This window comes from Hemiscyllium ocellatum, unplaced genomic scaffold (assembly GCF_020745735.1).
Source record: "Hemiscyllium ocellatum isolate sHemOce1 unplaced genomic scaffold, sHemOce1.pat.X.cur. scaffold_144_pat_ctg1, whole genome shotgun sequence".
Classification (NCBI taxonomy): Eukaryota; Metazoa; Chordata; class Chondrichthyes; order Orectolobiformes; family Hemiscylliidae; genus Hemiscyllium; species Hemiscyllium ocellatum.
Window position 1 is genome coordinate 165,828 of NW_026867776.1, and position 17,736 is coordinate 183,563.

Sequence of the window (17,736 nt, forward strand, 5' to 3'; positions counted from 1 at the left end):
CTAACCTTCGTGTCATTGGCCAGTCTACTAACCGACCCTTCCACTCACACATCCAACTTATTCATAAAATCACAAAGAGCAGAAGTGCTGTAATCACACCCTACAGAAAACCACTGGTCACTGAGTTCCAGGATGAATTATTTCAATCTATCGTCACCCTCTGTCTTCTGTGGGCCAGTAATCCTGTATCCAGCCAGACAGGTTTCCCTGTATCCCATGCCTCCGTATTTCCTGAATAAGCCATAAAGGTGTTTTGTCACATTCTTAAAATATTCAATATGACTTTTAAGGCATGACCTGTCCCTTATACAAACATGCTGACTATCTCTAATCAAACTATGGTTTCCTCAGGAAAAATAAATCCTCTATCTCAGAATCCTCTCCAATAGTCTGCACACCACAGACATAAGACTGACAGGTGTGCAATTCCCAGGATTATTCCTATTCCCTTTCATGAACAAGGGAATAATATTTTCCTGCCTCCAATCAACTGGTCCGACTCCAGTGGACAGTGAGGGTGCAAAGGTCATCACCAGGTGCGCAGCAACCCATTCCCTCGCTTCATGTAGTAACTTTGGACGCATCCAGTTTGGTTCAGCGACTTATCTATCCTTATCTTTTACAAAATTCTCAGCACATCCTCCTCCTTAACATCCACCTGTTCACGTACATCAGCCTGTTTCACACTGTCCTCACAAACAACAAGACCCTTCTCAGCAGTGAATACTGAGACATATTTTTCATTAAAGACCTCCCCTACCCCCTGTGACTCCAGACACAAGTTCCTTCCACTATCCCAGAGTGGCCTTATCCTCACTCTGACCATCCTCTTGTTCCTCACATCAGTGGAGAATGCCTCACAGTTTTCCTTAAGCCTTCCCAAGAAAGCTTTTTCATGCCGCCTTCTAGTTACCCTAAGTCCATTCCTTGGTTCCTTCCTGGTACCTTCAGGGAATCTCTACAGTATGGAAACAGGCCATTTGGCCCAACACCTCCATATTAACCCTCCAAACAGTATCCAACCCAGCCCCATTCCCCCACCCTGTTACTCTCCATTTGCCCTGACTAATGCACCAAACTACCCATCCCTGAACACTATGGGTAATTTAGCATGGCTGAGTCACCTAATCTGCACATCTTTGGATGGTGGGTGGAAACTGGAGCACCTGGAGGAAACACACGCAGACACGGGCAGAATGTACAAACTCCCCACAGACAGTCGCCTGAGGCTCTCATCGAAATGGAGTCCGTGGTGCTATGAGGTAGCAGTGCTAACCACTGAGACACCGCGCCACCCAATGTAACTCTCTGGAGCCCTGCCTGATCCTTGCTTCCTCAACTTTAAGTTAGCTTCTTTCTTCCTCTTGACTAGATGCTGAAGTCCACGTGGACAACGCTAACTGCTCTGCCTTCATCTATACCTTGTCCAACTCCGCAAAGAGTCAATCCACTTTGTGAAATATGGTTTTTCTACTCACAAAGCCATGCTGACCATCTCGAATCAGCCTTTGCCTTTGTAAATATACATAGCTCCTTTCTCTCAGAATCTCCTCCAACAACTTCCCCATCAATGGGCACACTGGACTGTAATTTCCTGGTTTTTCCCTGCAGTCCTTAAGTGATGCAACAGCCTTAGCCTCCCTCCAGTCTTCCGGTACCTCACTGTGTCTGTTGATAATATAAATATCTCTGTAAGGGACACTGCAATCTCTTCCCTAGCTTCCCACAATATTCTAGTATCGATCCAATGAGCTACTGAGGATTGATCTACCTTTATTTGTTTTAAGATTCCAGCACTTTCTCTTCTCTGGTGAGGATTCTTTCCAAGACATCGCTATTTATTTCCCCAAGTTCCCGAGCTTCCATATCTTTCTCCACAGTAAATACTGACAAGGCTGTTTGGTCTAATATCTCACCCATCTCATCTGGTTCCACACATGGGTGACCTTTTGATCTGTAAAGGGACCCTATTCTCTACCAAGTTACTACTTAGCCCTTATTAAAACTTGTGTAAAGGCTTCTGATAATTCAAATACACCACATCCCCCACACCACTACACCCCTCCTACACCCTTACAACTCTGCCATTTGTATTCACACAGACAAATTAAATCCAACAGGCTCAGGAACAAATTCTCTTTTATCAAATGTGTCTCTAAATGGCCAGTTATTGTATACTGACTTATCCTTTCTAACAATGTCAGTATGGTCCCGACTTACTGTCAGGGGAGGTGGAGTAGGTTGTGGTTGAACCCATTGAAGTTTAGATAATGAGAGAGAAACGGAATGAACCATCCATGATTCTGAGGTGCTCTGATCGGGCAGATGCTGAGAAGTTAGAAAATAGAACAGTAGAGCACAGCAACAGGCCCTTCGGCCCACCACGTCTATGCTGTCCATGATGCTATTCTAACTCATACAATCTGCCTGCACATGGGCCCATAACCCTCTATTCTCTTCCCATTCATGTTTCTGCCTAAATGCCACTTCAAACCTTTACTCACATTTCTGCTTCTACCACCTCCCTCAGTAACATCCACTCTACGTAAAAAAACACTTTCCCTCACACACCTCATTTAAACTTTCTCTTTTTCACTTTAAACCTCTGCTCTCTAGTATTTGAAACTTACACACTGGAAAAGAGATTCTGACTATCTACATTATCTATCCCTGTCCTAACGTTATATCCCTGTACCTGGTCACCTGTCAGCCTCTGATACCCTCACAAATCAATCCAACTTTGTTTAATTTCCTCTTACACACCTAACATACCCTTAAAAACCCAAACATAGGCAACGTGCTGATAAACACCTTTTTTACCCTCTCCAAAGCCTCCCCATCCTCCCTATTGTGTGGAGATGAGAACTGCACACAGTTCTCCAAATGTGACCAAACAAACGTTTTATACAATTACAGTATCAGATGCAAACCACTACACCCAATGTTGTGACCGATGAAGGTCAGTGCTCCATTTGCTTTCCTTTCCATCTGAAACACTTCTGTTGCCATTTTAAGGGAGTTGCTGACTTGCACCAAGATCCTTCCGTAGATCAATATCCCTCAGTATGCTGACTTCCTTCTTGAATTTGATATAATCTCACACTTGTCCAGACTAAACCCAATTTGCCATTTCTGTCTATCTCTCCGACTGTTCTGTAACCTCCTGCAGATGTTACTGAATCAGGGAAACAAGGGCTTTGTGGAAAAGGCAGGAAAGTAGAGTTGGACAGTATCAGATCAGCCATGATCTGACTGAAGGGCACAGTATACTCAATGGGCCAAATGGCCTCATTCACCTGCTACATCTCATGGTGTGAGCACAAACTCAGTATGTCCTGCATAATATTATGGGTTTCTGCTCACAAAACTCCTTTACAATGGGATTATTGGATATTTATTCGTACACAGCATTTGATCTACAAATATGATATGATGTTATAGAAAACTATCTCGCATACAATCCAGGATTCTATCCGTTACAGCACTGATACTCACTGCTGTATCAGTCGGCATGGAGATCACACCACTGTCACACACAGGTACTGTACAGCCCTTGCTACAAGTACATTCAGTGTCCTGACTGTAACCACATTGACATTCCCATCACTGGTTGGTGCCTACAATAGAATTCCTGCTAACGGTTGCTGTTTCTTGCTTATTCTCAGCTCCACTTTTTATATTCAGATCCACATGACTGTCTCATTAATGCATTAACCTCATCCTTCCTTCACAACTTGTTGGCGTTTTGCCTAGTCTGCCTATTGGGACGAGATTAGTTTGGGATATCTGCTCAGCATGGATGGGTTAGACCGAAGGGCCTGTTTCCATGCTGTACATCTCATTGACTCTAATGACTCTATCCCAACAACCCTTCAGTATTCACTTCCCAGTGATGATCAATCATCAGCTACATCTCCGGAATGACAGTTCCATCATATCTGTTCACTGTCATTCCATCTGCCTTATGGCGAATGCAGGGAGTCATTCCGCAGTAGTGGGGGATTGAACAGATGGGTAGAGATTGCAGAGATAGGGAGGCTTACAGGGACTCGAGGATGTTAGTGTTAAACAGAGTTACATCTGGTCAAGAACGTCAGTGGGACAAAGGGGTTTGGGGTTGGAGGAATTTACAGAGATACAGGGAGCTGGATTAGATTCTGGAGATAGTGATAGGGATGGAGAAAGGAAGAGGTAGGCAGACTGAGAGGCACAGACAGGGGGCTGTTTCATCTAGGAGAGTATTGTGTATACTAACAGAGATATGGAAGGTTGTCGTGACGGAAGACGTTTATAAATATAAGGTGGCTTCTAGGCTCTGGAGGCTACATAGATCGGAAGGCAATGGGGAATGCCAGGTTACTGGGTTGGAGACAGTTACACAGATGGGGAGGGTTGTACAAATTGAAGGAGGTTCCTGTGGTCGCGAGGGGTATGGTGTCGGGAATGAGGGTGAAATTTAACAAGATAAAGATCAAAGAATTAGAGCTGGACAAGGAGATTACAATTTTTTCACAGCTAAGGAAGGGTGAGCTGGAGAAGATTACATAGGTAGGGACCGATGGAGAGGTTAAAGATAAATACATTGACATGGAGGATGGTGTTGTTGGAAAGAGCTTACAGGGATAGACAGGACAGTCAGGGTTCACAGGGATGAAGGAATTGAGTATCTACTGCAGAAGTTTAGGAATTAGGATGTTAGGGATTGAAGAACCTGACAGAGACAGAGAGAATGGTGTGGAGATTCCAAACAGAGGAAGGATTATCTGGACTGGAGGATATTACAGAGATCACTAACACAGCATGGACCAGGATTGATGCCTGCTATCCCCTGTGCTGTCGCATTGAGGACCAGTACAGCAGAGGTGAAAGCGGGACCCTCACAAGATGGTGGGAATGAAGCCTAGAATGTTGCTGTTCCTTGCCCAGCTCTCTATCTATGTCCTGTCTTCCAGGTCTGAATACAGAAGTCTACTACCTCCACCTTGTGCTGTTTACTGTGAGTGATCTTACCGGCTGCAGGATTGACTGAAGGCTCCAGGTCTCCCTCTCTCTATCTCTCTCTCTCTCTCTCTGGCTGACCAACCAGCTTCAATGAGGTGATGGATGAGACAGGAGTTAGGAACATCCTGATTACCTGCATGAGACAGAAATAGACAGAATGGAAAATTCGACTGATGTAATGAGGATAACACATGCAGAGTGGTCCTGAGTCCAACAGAGATCTCGAGAATCCCAGTCTTCATCCCTTGTCTGTGCTGCTGCGTCTCTCTGGAATGGACAATTCTGTTGACTCAGGATCTCAGAGCATCTGTAAGAGGGAGAAATGCTGCCAGAGGCAGCAAATAGACTGACACAGCGAGGGATACCACATGGAGAGATACTGAGTGATACCACATTATTAGACACTGTATTAACAGGGAATTGTTTGAATTTGTAACAAAGGCACTGGGATAATTGTGAGGGGATTCAACCTTCCTAACTCTTCATCTCTTTGGCGGTGGCTCACAGATGAGGCTGACTCTCTCCCACTCTCGTGGATGTGGGTGGGGGTGGGGGTCTGCAATTGGCTGTACAGACCGATGTGGCCTTCCACAGACTTTGTTACACTTGGGGCAGAAGGTGGCCATGGGAAGGGGGTGGGTCTGGCGTTGGTGTGACAGTGCCCTTCTTGTGCTGTTTTCTCCTGGATTCCTATTTTCCCCACAGCATGTCTCGTGGTGCTCGACACCTTCCCAATGCTCCTTCCCCACTTCGGACAGTCTTGGCCCAGGACTTAACAGATTTGATTAAGAGATGAAAAAAAAAAGATCAATTCTGAGAAGCCAGCATTTAGAAACTTGGACACATTTGTTAAAGAGTTCGCTATGGATTCTCCTAGCAGGAGGAGTGCAGTAGGAAGAGGAAACATTGTCAGATGATAGGAACAGGGAGAATTGAAGGTTCTGGAGGTGGTGAGGGTGTTACAGAGAGAGGCAAAGTCCTGAACAATGTTACAAAGCCAGTAAGGATTGCTGCAGCTAGAGCTGTTTGCACAGTTAGGGATGGAGATATGTATTCTCATTGATTCATTCGCGGCCTGAGGATGTCACCGGATGGACCAGCATACATTACCCCACTGCTAATTGCCTAGAGACAGCTCAGAGTCAGACACATTGCTGTGGGACTGGAGTCACATGTGAGCCAGACCAGGTAAGAATGCTAGATGTCCCTCCCTGAAGGACACACGTGAACAAGTTGATTTTTTCCAGAAAATCAACAATGCTTATACACTGACCTCACTAATGTCCTGTACAGACACACCATGACATCCCAACTCCTACTCTCAATGCTCTGCCCAATGAAGGGTAACCATCCCAAACGCCTGCTTCACCAGCCTGTCTACCCATGACGCTACTTTCAAAAGACTGTGTATCTGCGTCCCTGGGTCACTGATTGACAAGGGCCCGAATGTTTACTTTACCAGTCCAGCCTGGTCTGTTTTACCACAATACAACATCTTGCATTTCTCCACCTGTTCTTTCTAACCTCACTGACCCAGCAGAACTGTTGATCCCTTTGTACTCTTCGATAACCCTCTTCACTGTCCACTTTATCACCAATTTCAGTCTCACTCCCAAACTTGGTAACCATGACTCCTGTATTATCATCCAAGCAGTCACACCTACACATAGGTATATAGGAACTGAAGGATTTAAAGAGATTACACAGACCTGGAGTGTTGTATGCAGAGGAGGAGATTAAACTGATAGGGATGGTTTTAGAGACTCAACAACGTTTGGAAATAATAGGGGTTGCCATGGCAATAGCAGGTTTCAACAATTCGGAGGATATAGGTCTGAAGGAGCTTTGTCTGTTAGCGATGGTACAGTAAAGGGAATTGTAGTGGCTTCCCTTTCATAGCAATCCATAAGCACTTACAATAGCCTGTTTGACATGTGCATTATCTCTCGACCATTCATCAGACAGCACTGCAAATACTTCACTGCCTCCGCCTACCAGCTTAGACTGAACTAGCATTACCCAGAAGACCTCAGGCCACTCTGTCTGGCTGTGCAATTTTTCAAATGAAATACAGAGTTCCTTGACAGTAAAGTCACAGGAAGTCAGGGTAGCGAAGAAGGCACTTGGTATGCATTCCTTTACTGGTCAGAGTATTGAATACAGGAGTTGGGGGGTCATGTTGCGGCTGTACAGGACAGTGGTTAGGCCACTTTTGGAAGACTGCATGCAACTCTTTTCTACTTCCTATCGGAAGGATGTTGTGAAAATTGAAAGGGTTCAAAAAAGATTTACAAGGATGTTGCCAGGGTTGAGCTATAGGGAGAGTTGAACAGGCGATGGTTGTTTTCCCTGGAGAGTCGGAGGCTGAGGGGTGACCTTATTGGGGTTTATAAAATCAAGAGGGACATGGATTACGTAAATAGACAGTGTTTCCCCTGGGGTGTGCGAGTCCAGAATTGTAGGGCAAGGTTTAGGGTGAGAGGAGAAAGATATAAAAGAGAACTAAGGGGCAACATTTTCACGCAGAGGATAGGACATGTATGGAATGAGCTGCCAGAGGAAGTGGTGGAGGCTAGTACAACTGCAACAGTTAAAAGGCATCTGGATGGATGTATGAATAGGAAGGATTTAGAGGGAGATGGGCCGGGTGCTGGCAGGTGGGACTATATTGGGTTGAGATATCTGATCTGCAGGATGGGACCATGAATGTATTGTGGAACCTGGAGGATGTTATAATTTGAACTACAGGTAATTTTTGATTGGATCTTTCAGTCAATCTTACAGATGGTACAATTGCAACATTTAAGAAGCATTTGGATGGATATATGAATAGAAAGAGTTTGGAGGGACATCGGCCAGGTACAGGCAGGTGGGACTAGATTGGGTTGGAATATCCTGTCGGCATGGCCGGGTTTGACTGAAGGGTCTGTTTCCACGCTGTACATCTCTATGACTGTAAGATCGGCTGAATGGTCCAATCAAAAATTACCTGCGGTTCAAATCATAATATCCTCCAGGTTCCACAAGCCTTCCTCGGTCACATCCTGCAGGTTCTATGAATTGCGCAACCTCCTGCAGGTCCCAAGTCCCTTCCTACATTTGTACCATCCTCCAGGTTCTGCAGCCCTTCATACCTCGTAACATGGCCCAGACTCTCCAACTCCTCCTTCCTCTGCAATGTTCCCTAGAAGGGCACTGGAGGATGGTGGGGGTGACAGAGATATGGAGGGACATCAGGATGGCAGGATTTTGCAGACATTAGGAATATAGGGACTTGAGGAGGTTTCACAGTTTATGAGTGTTGTAGGGTCTGGAGGAACTTACAAAGGTAGGCATAGTTTGAGATCGGAGGATTCTGCAGAAAACCTTTATTTGGTTAAAGGCAGAATTCTTAGCAGCGTGCAGGAACAAAGGGATCCTGTTTCCCTCAGGTTACCACCCAAGTTGACAGGGTGTTAAGAAGGCATATGGTGTATTGGCTTTCATTAGCAGTGGAATTGAGTTGAAGAGATGCGAGGTTTTGCTGCAGCTCTACAGAACCTCAGTTAGACCACACTTGGAATATTGTGAACAGTTCTGTTTGCTTCATTATAGGAAGGATGTGGAAGCTTTAAAGACAGTGCAGAGGAGATTGAACAGGATGCTGCCTGGACTGGAGGGCATGCCCATAGAAGGTAGGTTGTAGAAGCTGGGGCTTTTCTGATCAGAGCGAAGGAGGAAGAATGGTGACATGATAGAGGTGTACAAGGGAATGAGAGGCATAGATGGAGTGGATAACCAGAGACTATTTCCAATGGTGAAATGGCGATCACAAGGAGACATAAGTTTAAGGTAATTGGCGGAACGTTTAGCTTAGATATCAGAGGGATATGGGCCAGGTGCTGGCAGGTAGGACTAGATGGGGTTGGGATATCCTGTCGGCATGGACGGGACTGGTATGTTATTGACACAGTGTGGTGGGTGTGTGGAATGGACTGCCAGCCGTGGTAGATTCAGACACATTACACACATCTAAGCAACTCTTGGATAGGCACATCAATGACAGTAAAATGTAAGATATGCAGTTTAGTTTCGTCTTCAGAGTAGGATAAAAGGTCAGCACAATATTGAGGGCTGAAGGGCTTGTACTGGAATGTGCTTATCCATGTTCTAAATAGCAAGGGTTATGATGGCAGCAAGAGGTTCCGGGAAGTGGGAGAGGATGTGATCTAAATGAAGTGACACAAATAGGAGGCGTTGCTAAGGTTGTATGGGGTAACAGAGACAGCAATGGTCTGATCTGGAGCAGATGTCCCAGACTGGGAGGGGTATGGGGACTGGAGGTGGTTTCACAGAGAGGGAGGGGCACAGAGCCACAGGAGGTTACAGAGATGTGGAGAGCTGGCGGGCCTACAGGAGTTCATGGAGATGGGAGGTTGGGAGGAATGGAGCAGTTTACAGGGATAAGGATAGTGGTATTTTACACAGACAGGAATGTTTCAGGTGAATGGAGCTGAGTACAGAGATAAAGTGGGTTGTACAGATTAGAAAAACAAATAGACATATGGAGGGTAGTCGTGACTGAAGATGTTTATAGATACAGGAAGGCTTAGGTTCTGCAGGTTATTTAGATAAAGAGGGTGTGGAATCAGACAGATTCTCCAAGTGACAAAGACAGCAATTTTGGTTGGAGACAGTTTCACAGATTAGGGAGCATTCGTAACCTCCTCCAGTTTAGTCAGAGTGGGAAGGGTTGTAGGGGAGGGAGACGTTTACACGTGTAAGAGCTGGAGAAGATTATGGAAATGAGTAGATAAATGGAGATACTAGAGCATGTTACATTTACAGGGTGGGTGCTGGCAATGAAAAGATATCACACAGATAGTGGGTCTTGTCGGAACTGGATTGAAAGAGTCACAGGCATTGGAATGACTTCTGCAGACTGGGAGTGTTACAGGGACTGAGAGGTTTGTAGGGTCTCCACAGATTGATGGTGTCTTTAAGAATAGAAAAGTTTATGTAGATACTGAAAGCTTAAACCCAATGCATGCAGTCTTCATTTCAAGACCAGAGCCTTATTATCCCACACCAGCCAAGGATCCCTAACCCTGCCAGCTTTTCCCTTTATCCCAATGGGGCAGACTGGTCCTGGATTCTTCAGATCACACTTTGAAAAGCCTCCCATTTGCCAGTTGTTTCTTTTCCTTCAAACAGACTCACCCAATCGATTAGAATCATAATGTGGAGGTGCCAGTGTTGGACAGGGGATGTACAAAGTTAAAAATCACCCAACACTCGGTTCCAGTCCAACTGGTTTATTTGAAAGCACTAGCTTTCAGAGCACTGCTCCTTCATCAGGTGGTTGTGAAGCAGAATCCTAAGGCACAGAATTTATAGCAACAGGATGGCAGGGTCATGGAATATAATATCAAACAAATTTAGTTGAAGCCTTTCATCTGTTACGGTGATCACCAGCGCTTCCAAAGCGAGTTGGATTATAACTGGGCATTGTGCAATTTTAAATTCACAGCATTGACGCTGGCCAGATCCTGCAGAATGGCCCCAAACCTGGCCCTGTTCCAGTTTTCCTCTTCAATAAGGGGACCTGCTGATCTTTTTTCATAACTATGTTAAAAAGAAGACAGTTGTGGGCACTGGACCCAAAGTGCTCTCCGAATGACACTTCAGTCACTAACCCGGCCTCTTTTTCTGAGTTGGGGGGTGGGGTCCAGTGTTGCACCTGCCTGAGTAGAGTAGGGCCCTCTGCATATTGATTTAGCAACCTTTCTTGGACATATTTGAAAAATTGCACTCTGTCCGAGTCTTTTATACTCCAGGTGGCCCAGTCAATACAGGGAATATTAAAATCTCCAGCCTGTACTCCTCTATTATTCCTATAGTTATCTGCAATCCCTCTACACACCTGCTCCTCTGGTATCTGTTGGGTCTACTCAGTCTACAATACAGTCCCAACAAAGTGACCACCTCTCTTCTTTTTTCTAACTTCTAACCATGTGGAATTTTAAATGAATATATGTTTTAAAAATTAGAATTAACAATCCATAAATAAGTATTGATAAAAATCCAAACACTTGACCTTCAGAGAAAGACGACAGTTCACTTTCACGTGGTCTGCACGACATACCCACAGCAAAGTGTTTGCCTCTCAATGACCCTGTGAAATGGGCGAGCCAGCTGCTTAGCTCAAAGGCAGCAAGGGATGGGCAATAAAGGCTGGTCAGCCAGAGACACCCACATCCCAGACCGGATTTTAAAAAAATCCATTCAGATTGGTCCCAGCACAGTTCCAGTGGAACAATGTCCTGGCCAATCACATTGGTAGGATTATGGACAGGGCTTTAAACTGACAAAGAGGATGCTTGGACAGGCTTCAGGTGAAAGAAGCTTTCCAAATCCAAATAGAAAAGGTGAAGCAACAGAAAATGTGACCGAAGACAACAGAAAGGAACAGGATGGGCCAAAGTTTAACTAAAACTGTAGATCAGCAAAACCATTTGTGACAGGAAATTGTGGGAAAGAGAAAATTATGTTTTTTATTAATGGACAAAGTCTCTGCAACAAGGTAGATGGATTTGTGGCACAGAGATAAAAGAGATTTTGACACCAGAGAGATGTGGTTACAGGGCGAACAAAAGGTGGACATAAATATTCAATGTTTCGCAACATTGTGCAAATTCAGGCAAAATGGACAACGCTAGCAATAATGGGTAAGACGGGCATTACAGAGAAAGCATTTGGTCTCAGATCATGAAGTAGAGTCAGTCTGAATGTAACCTCTGGCTACTCCTTGCCAAGGACACAAGCAGCAGAACAGTTTTAGACCACTGAACAGCATTCCCTTGCTCATCACTGCATTACACAGGAACTCATTGGAATTTTTAATAAAGGAATGGTGAACATTTATTGAAATTTCAATATTCGCAAAGTCTGGGACAGTCACACGGACAACAGTGATATTGAAAGAGGAGTTCAGAGAATTTTTTTCAGTATTTCTTAGAATAACACATTGTGCAACCGGCGAGGGACGTAACTGTCTCAGAGCGACTGTTGTGTGAGAAAGCTTAGTGAATGAGTTATGACATTCTGGAGAGATCCTCAGGAAAATTGTGATAAAGTGCAGTTTAAAGAAAAATAAAGTTTTCAAGTAAATCACAGAAAGGACAAGCTACAAATAGAAACAAAAATAGCCAATTACATGGGTTTGAGAGGAAAAATGACCAAGGTAAATAGGCTACACAGACTGAAATATGGGTGTCTGGAAATGAACTGTGGAAAACATTTGAATGAACAGTGTAAAACACTCAACAAAAGGACATTCCATTAACAGACAAAAACTCAGCAAGAAATCCCCACCGGTCCCTCACTCAGGACAAAATGGATCATATTAGATTAGGAAGCTGAGAAGATCACCACAAAATACTTAAAATCCTCAAGTGAGAGTTTTAGAGTAAGTTTTAAAGGGATTGCAATGGGTCTGCTAGCAGGAGGAGGGCAATGGGAAGAGGAAACATTGTCAAGGTTTATTGATACGTTAGGAACAGGGAGAGATGAAGATGCTGGAGGTAGTGAGAGAGTTACAGAGAGTGGTCAGGGCCTGAACGGTGTTACAAAGCGAGTACGAATTACTGCAGCTGCAGGGGGTTGCAGAGGTAGGGAGGGACATATTTATTTTTATTTATTCATTCATGGGATGTGGGTGTCACTGCCTGGACCAGCATTCTTTGACCCCATGCTAATTACCCAGAGATTGTTGGTGGATATATATACTTTCCTGAACTCAGATGAAGTGCTGAATGACTGGTGGATCGCTAATGTGGTTCCTTTGTTCAAAAAGGACAGCAGGGATAGGCCAGGTAATTACAGAGCAGATAGTCTGACAGCAGGGGGAGGGAAATTATTGGAATGAATTATGAGGATGAATCCACACTTGCAAAGATAAGGATCAACTTGGTTTAGTCATCACAGATTTGGCAGAGGAAGATACAGTCTGAGGAATTCAGTTCAGGTTTTTGAAATTGTGCTTAAGTATATTGATGAAGGCAGTGCAGATGATGTGGGTTACATGGACTTGAATAAGTCCTTTGATAAGATGCAAAATGGAAGGTTGGTCCAAAAGGACTGGGTTCCAAGGCAGGTTGGCAAATTGGATGCAAAATTGGTGGGTAGAATACTTTCACCAACAGGTGTACACAGGGATCTGTGCAGGAACCATTGACCATTAATGACTCGGATGTGAAAGCAGAAGGTATCATTAGTAGGTTTGCAGATGATATGAAAGGTGAGGGTGTTATCCACAGTGAGGGGGATGGTCTCCGTCTGCTGTTCGATGTCGATCAGATGAAAATCTAAGCAGAGTTCAGTTCTGATTGAAGTGAGGTGATACTCTGTGGGAGGTACGATAAGCGAAGGACAGACATAATGAATGGTAGGACTTTGCGGAGTACTGAGGAATACAGGGACCTTGGTGGACAAGTTCATAGATCCCTGAAGGTGTCAGCACAGGTTGACAGGGTGGGAAAGGCACCTCAACTGGGAGCGGGAGAGGGACCCACATCCTGCTGGGGTGAATTGCTAGAGATGCTTGAGAGGACATAACCTAGTCTGGCAGGGTGTTGGACCTTAAATAAACGTAAGGCCAGAAAGAAGATTGAGACAGGTACACGTGTTAAAGACAGCAATTTCAGCAGATAAGCCAGGCAAGAACATAGCAGGCAATGGGGAAAACTGATGATTAAACTGCATTTATTTCAATACAAGGGGCCTGACAGCTAAGGAAGATGAACTCAAGGCATGGATTGGAACATGGGACTGGGGTATTTTAGTTATTACAGAAACACAGCTGAGGGAGGGGCAGGACTGGCAGTTCATTGTTTCAAGGTAGAGATGCTCCAGGAAGGGGAGGCAACAGTGGACGTGTGGTGGTGGGTTTTGATTGCATGAATCATTCCAGCAGTACTTAGAGAGGATATTCCTGTGGGATCGCCCAGTGAAGCTAAGTTAGAACTGAGAAATAAGAATGGATCATCACGTTGATACGATCTGACTGCTGACCCCGAATAATCCGTGGCAGACTGAGGAACAAATGTATCGGGACATCTTAAATATCAACCATAATAATGGGGCTGTTTTGGTAGGGTTTTTGAACTTTCCAAACCTAGACTGGGACTGCCAGTGTTCAGCATTTGCAAGGGAGGCATTTGGTAATTGTGTTCCAGGATCTCCCAATCAATATGTAAATGGCCTGAAAAGAGAAAGGGGCAAAACCTGACCTCCCCTTGGGAATCAAGGTAGGGAAGGGGACTGAGATGTGAGTGGCCAAGCGTTTTGCCAAAGTAACCACAGTTCTCGTAGTTTGAAAACAGCTTTGGAAAAGGACAGGCCTGGTCCACAAGTGCAAGTTATAAAATGGAGCCTGACCAATCTTGATCGTATTAGCCAGGAACTTTCAAAATGTGATTGGGGAAGGGAATTATTTACAGGGAAAGGGAAGTTTGGCAAGTGAGAATATTTTTAAAGTGAGGTAAACTGATCGACTAGCGTCAGCATGTTCCTGTGTGTGTGCAGCTCAATGCTGACAGCATTCGGAAACACTGGCTGTCTATTGAGGGTCTGGTCAAGGAAAAGGGGGCACATGTCAGGTATAGCCAGCTGGATCAAGGGAATCCCTGAGGATATACAGGGGCTGTAGGAATACACTTTGAGTAGAAAACAGGAATGGAGAAAGGCTCAATGAAATAGCCTCAGCAGAGAAGGAAAGGGGAATCCAAAAGTGATTGTATCAGTATATTAAGAGTGCATAAGGAACTCAGGACAAAATAGTATCCATTAAAGATCAATGAGGCCATCGATGTGTGGAACTGCAGGATATTTGCTAAGATCCTAAACATTTTTTTCACTCCAGAACTTACTGAGGACAAAGACTGGGGAACTCAGGGAACAAGAGTAATACATGAGACCACATTCGGAGTCCTCTGCAATTCCAGTCTCCCTGCTATAGGAAGGATATTGTGAAACTTGAAAGGGCTTAGAAAAGCTTTACAAGATATTTCCCGGGTTGTTGCTGAATAAGCTGGGGTGACTGTCACTGGAGAATCGGAGACTGAGTGATGACCTTACAGAGGCTTATATGAACATGAGCGGTATGAGCAGCATTGAGATTGCACAGACATTTGCGAGGCCTGTTCTGCAATACTCTGTGCAGTTCTGGTCGCCCAGTTATAGGGAGGATATTATTAAGCTGCAGGGGATTCAGAAGAGATTTACCAGGATATTGCTGGGTATGGAAGGCTTGGGTTCCGAAAAATGGCTGGATAGGCTGAGTCTTTTTTCACTGGAGCCTGGAGGTTGAGATATGATACTATAAAGGTTTATGAAAAAAATGAGGTATATAGATCCATTTAATGGAAGCTGCCTTTTCCGCAGGATGGGAGAGTCTCGAGAGGAGGGGCCACATTTTTAAGGTTAGCGGAGAGAGATGTTCAAAAAAAAGATATGGGGCAATTTGCTACAACGAGGGTGGTTTGAGTTTGGAATGAACTTCCTGAGAAAGGGGTTGATGTGGGTACAATTACAACACTTTAAAGATATTTGGATAAACAGGTTAATAGGGAAGGGTTGGAGTGCTATGGGCCAGCAACAGGCAGCTGGGAAGAGTTGAGTTTTAGATGATGGTGGGTATCAGCTGAAGGGTCAGTTTCCATGCTGTCTGGCTCTATGACAAGAATATGGTTTTATTCCATTATTGAAGAAAGGATCAGGGCTGGGTCCACTGATGTGCATCATCTACATAAATGATTTGGTTGAAAATATAGAAGTGATTGTGCGTAAGTTTGTTGATGATCAAATTAATGGTGTAGTGGGCAGTAAATACGGTTATCAAAGGGGGTCTTGACCAACTGGGCCAGTGGACCAGGCAATGAAAGATGGAATTTAATTCAGGTGTTGGATTTTGTTAAGACAAACCATAGAGGACTAATACAGTTAATGGAAGGGCTCTGGCCAGGGTTGTCGAATAGAGAGAAAGAGAGAGAGAGAGAGAGAGAGAGAGACCAGGGGGTGCAAGTTTCATTGTTCTTCAGAAGTGGCATACCGGATGGACAGGGTGGGAAAAGCGACATTTGGCAAATTTGCCGTCATTGACAGATGAATCCTCGGGGTGGCCCTAAGAATGGTGAATAGCCAAGGGTAGGTGAGTCCAAAACTCGAGGATATAAACGGGACGTGAGAGAGCAAGGACTTGAAGGGGGAGCTGACGGGGAACATTATCCACAGAGGATGGTGCATAGATGGAACAGACTGCCTCAGGCACATGGGAGAAACAAGAACAATTACAGCATGGAACAGATATTTGGGAGGTACATTGAGAGCAGAAGGTTTGAAGAGATAAGGGCCAAATGCAGGCAAATGAGACTCATTCAGTTTAGGTAACATGGGCAGTATTGAGGAGTAGGACCACAGGTTCTGTTTCCGTGCTGTATCACTCTGTATCCAGTTAAAGAGGATTACAGTACCAAAATAAGGCATGTTGTGGACACTGAAGCAAGTTACAGCGATAGGGATGGTAGTCTGGAATGCAGTACATCTCAAATATGTGGAGGGACTATCGGGAAGGGAGGAGGTTACAGGGACAACTACTGTGCACAAGCCATGCCACAGATACAGTGTTGCAGAGTAGTGAGTCTTAATACAGTGTTGGAGGGAGAACACAGAACAGAAAGATCCCAGGCAGCATTCACACCCTCTCGTGGGAGGCCTGCTTTCCCCTCTGTTGTCCTGATGCTCACTAAGACAGCACAGGCCTGGACTGATAACTCTGAACTCCCGATGCTGTCTCAGTGCAACGTAAGTTAAAGTAGATGTGGTGATTGAGCATGGGGTGTGTCTATACTGTGCTCCCCATCAAGCACTGTATCTATATCATGTATTGTTAGCCGATGTTTGCAGCCCTCCCATTGCTCCCTGCTCTGTGCACTGTGCGTGATCTTACCTCACTGCAGGATTTATTGAAGGCTCCAGATCTCCCTGCCCTTTGTCTCCCTGGCTGACCAACCATCTTCAATGAGGTGATGGATGAGACACACAGCAGTTGGGAAGTCTATTGAGTCAGGAACTTCCTGACTACCTACAGGAGACCGAGAAATAGACAGAATGGAAAATTAGACTGATTCAGTGAGGGTTACACAAGGAGAATGGAAATGAACCCCACAGATATCTAGAAAATCCCAAGCTCCATCCCTGGCCTGTGCTGTTGCGTCTCTCTGGAGTGGAGAATTCTGTTGGCTCAGGATCTGGAGTAGCTGCAAGAGCGAGAGACACTGACAGAGGCAGCAATTAGACCCACACAGTGAGGGATACCACATGGAGAGAGACTAAGTGATATCACCGGAGTGCTGGAAGACTTCAGGATCACACAGTCATGTTGGAAGAATGGGTTTAGCTTCATGTATCAGTGCTCAGGGATGAGCAATCAGTGAGCAGGTGTAGCGATGGCCTAGTAATATTATTGTTAGCGCATTTGTCCAAAACCTCAGCCAGTGCTCAGGGGAGGCAGGTTTGAATCCCATCATAAGATATGGTGGAATTTAAAATCAATAATTTTAAAAATAGCAATTAACAATCCATAAACAAATATGAAACCATTGCTGATGTACAAAAATTACAATCCCTTAGATTAGATTTTGTACAGTGTGGAAACAGGCCTTTTGACCCAACCTGTCCACACCATCCATCCAAAGA

At 44.7% G+C, this 17,736-nt stretch overlaps 1 long non-coding RNA gene across 1 annotated transcript in view; it reads right to left on the reverse strand.

Annotated features, from left to right (window-relative positions):
• Positions 1 to 17,052, reverse strand: part of LOC132809936 (uncharacterized) — a 45,013-nt gene extending 27,961 nt beyond the window's left edge. Inside the window, exons 1-2 of the long non-coding RNA XR_009642646.1 lie at positions 16,988 to 17,052; positions 5,011 to 5,134 (exon numbers count right to left, since the gene is read on the reverse strand). This is a non-coding gene — a long non-coding RNA (uncharacterized LOC132809936). The remainder of the gene's footprint in view (positions 1 to 5,010; positions 5,135 to 16,987) is intronic.
• Positions 17,053 to 17,736: the final 684 nt, after the last annotated feature.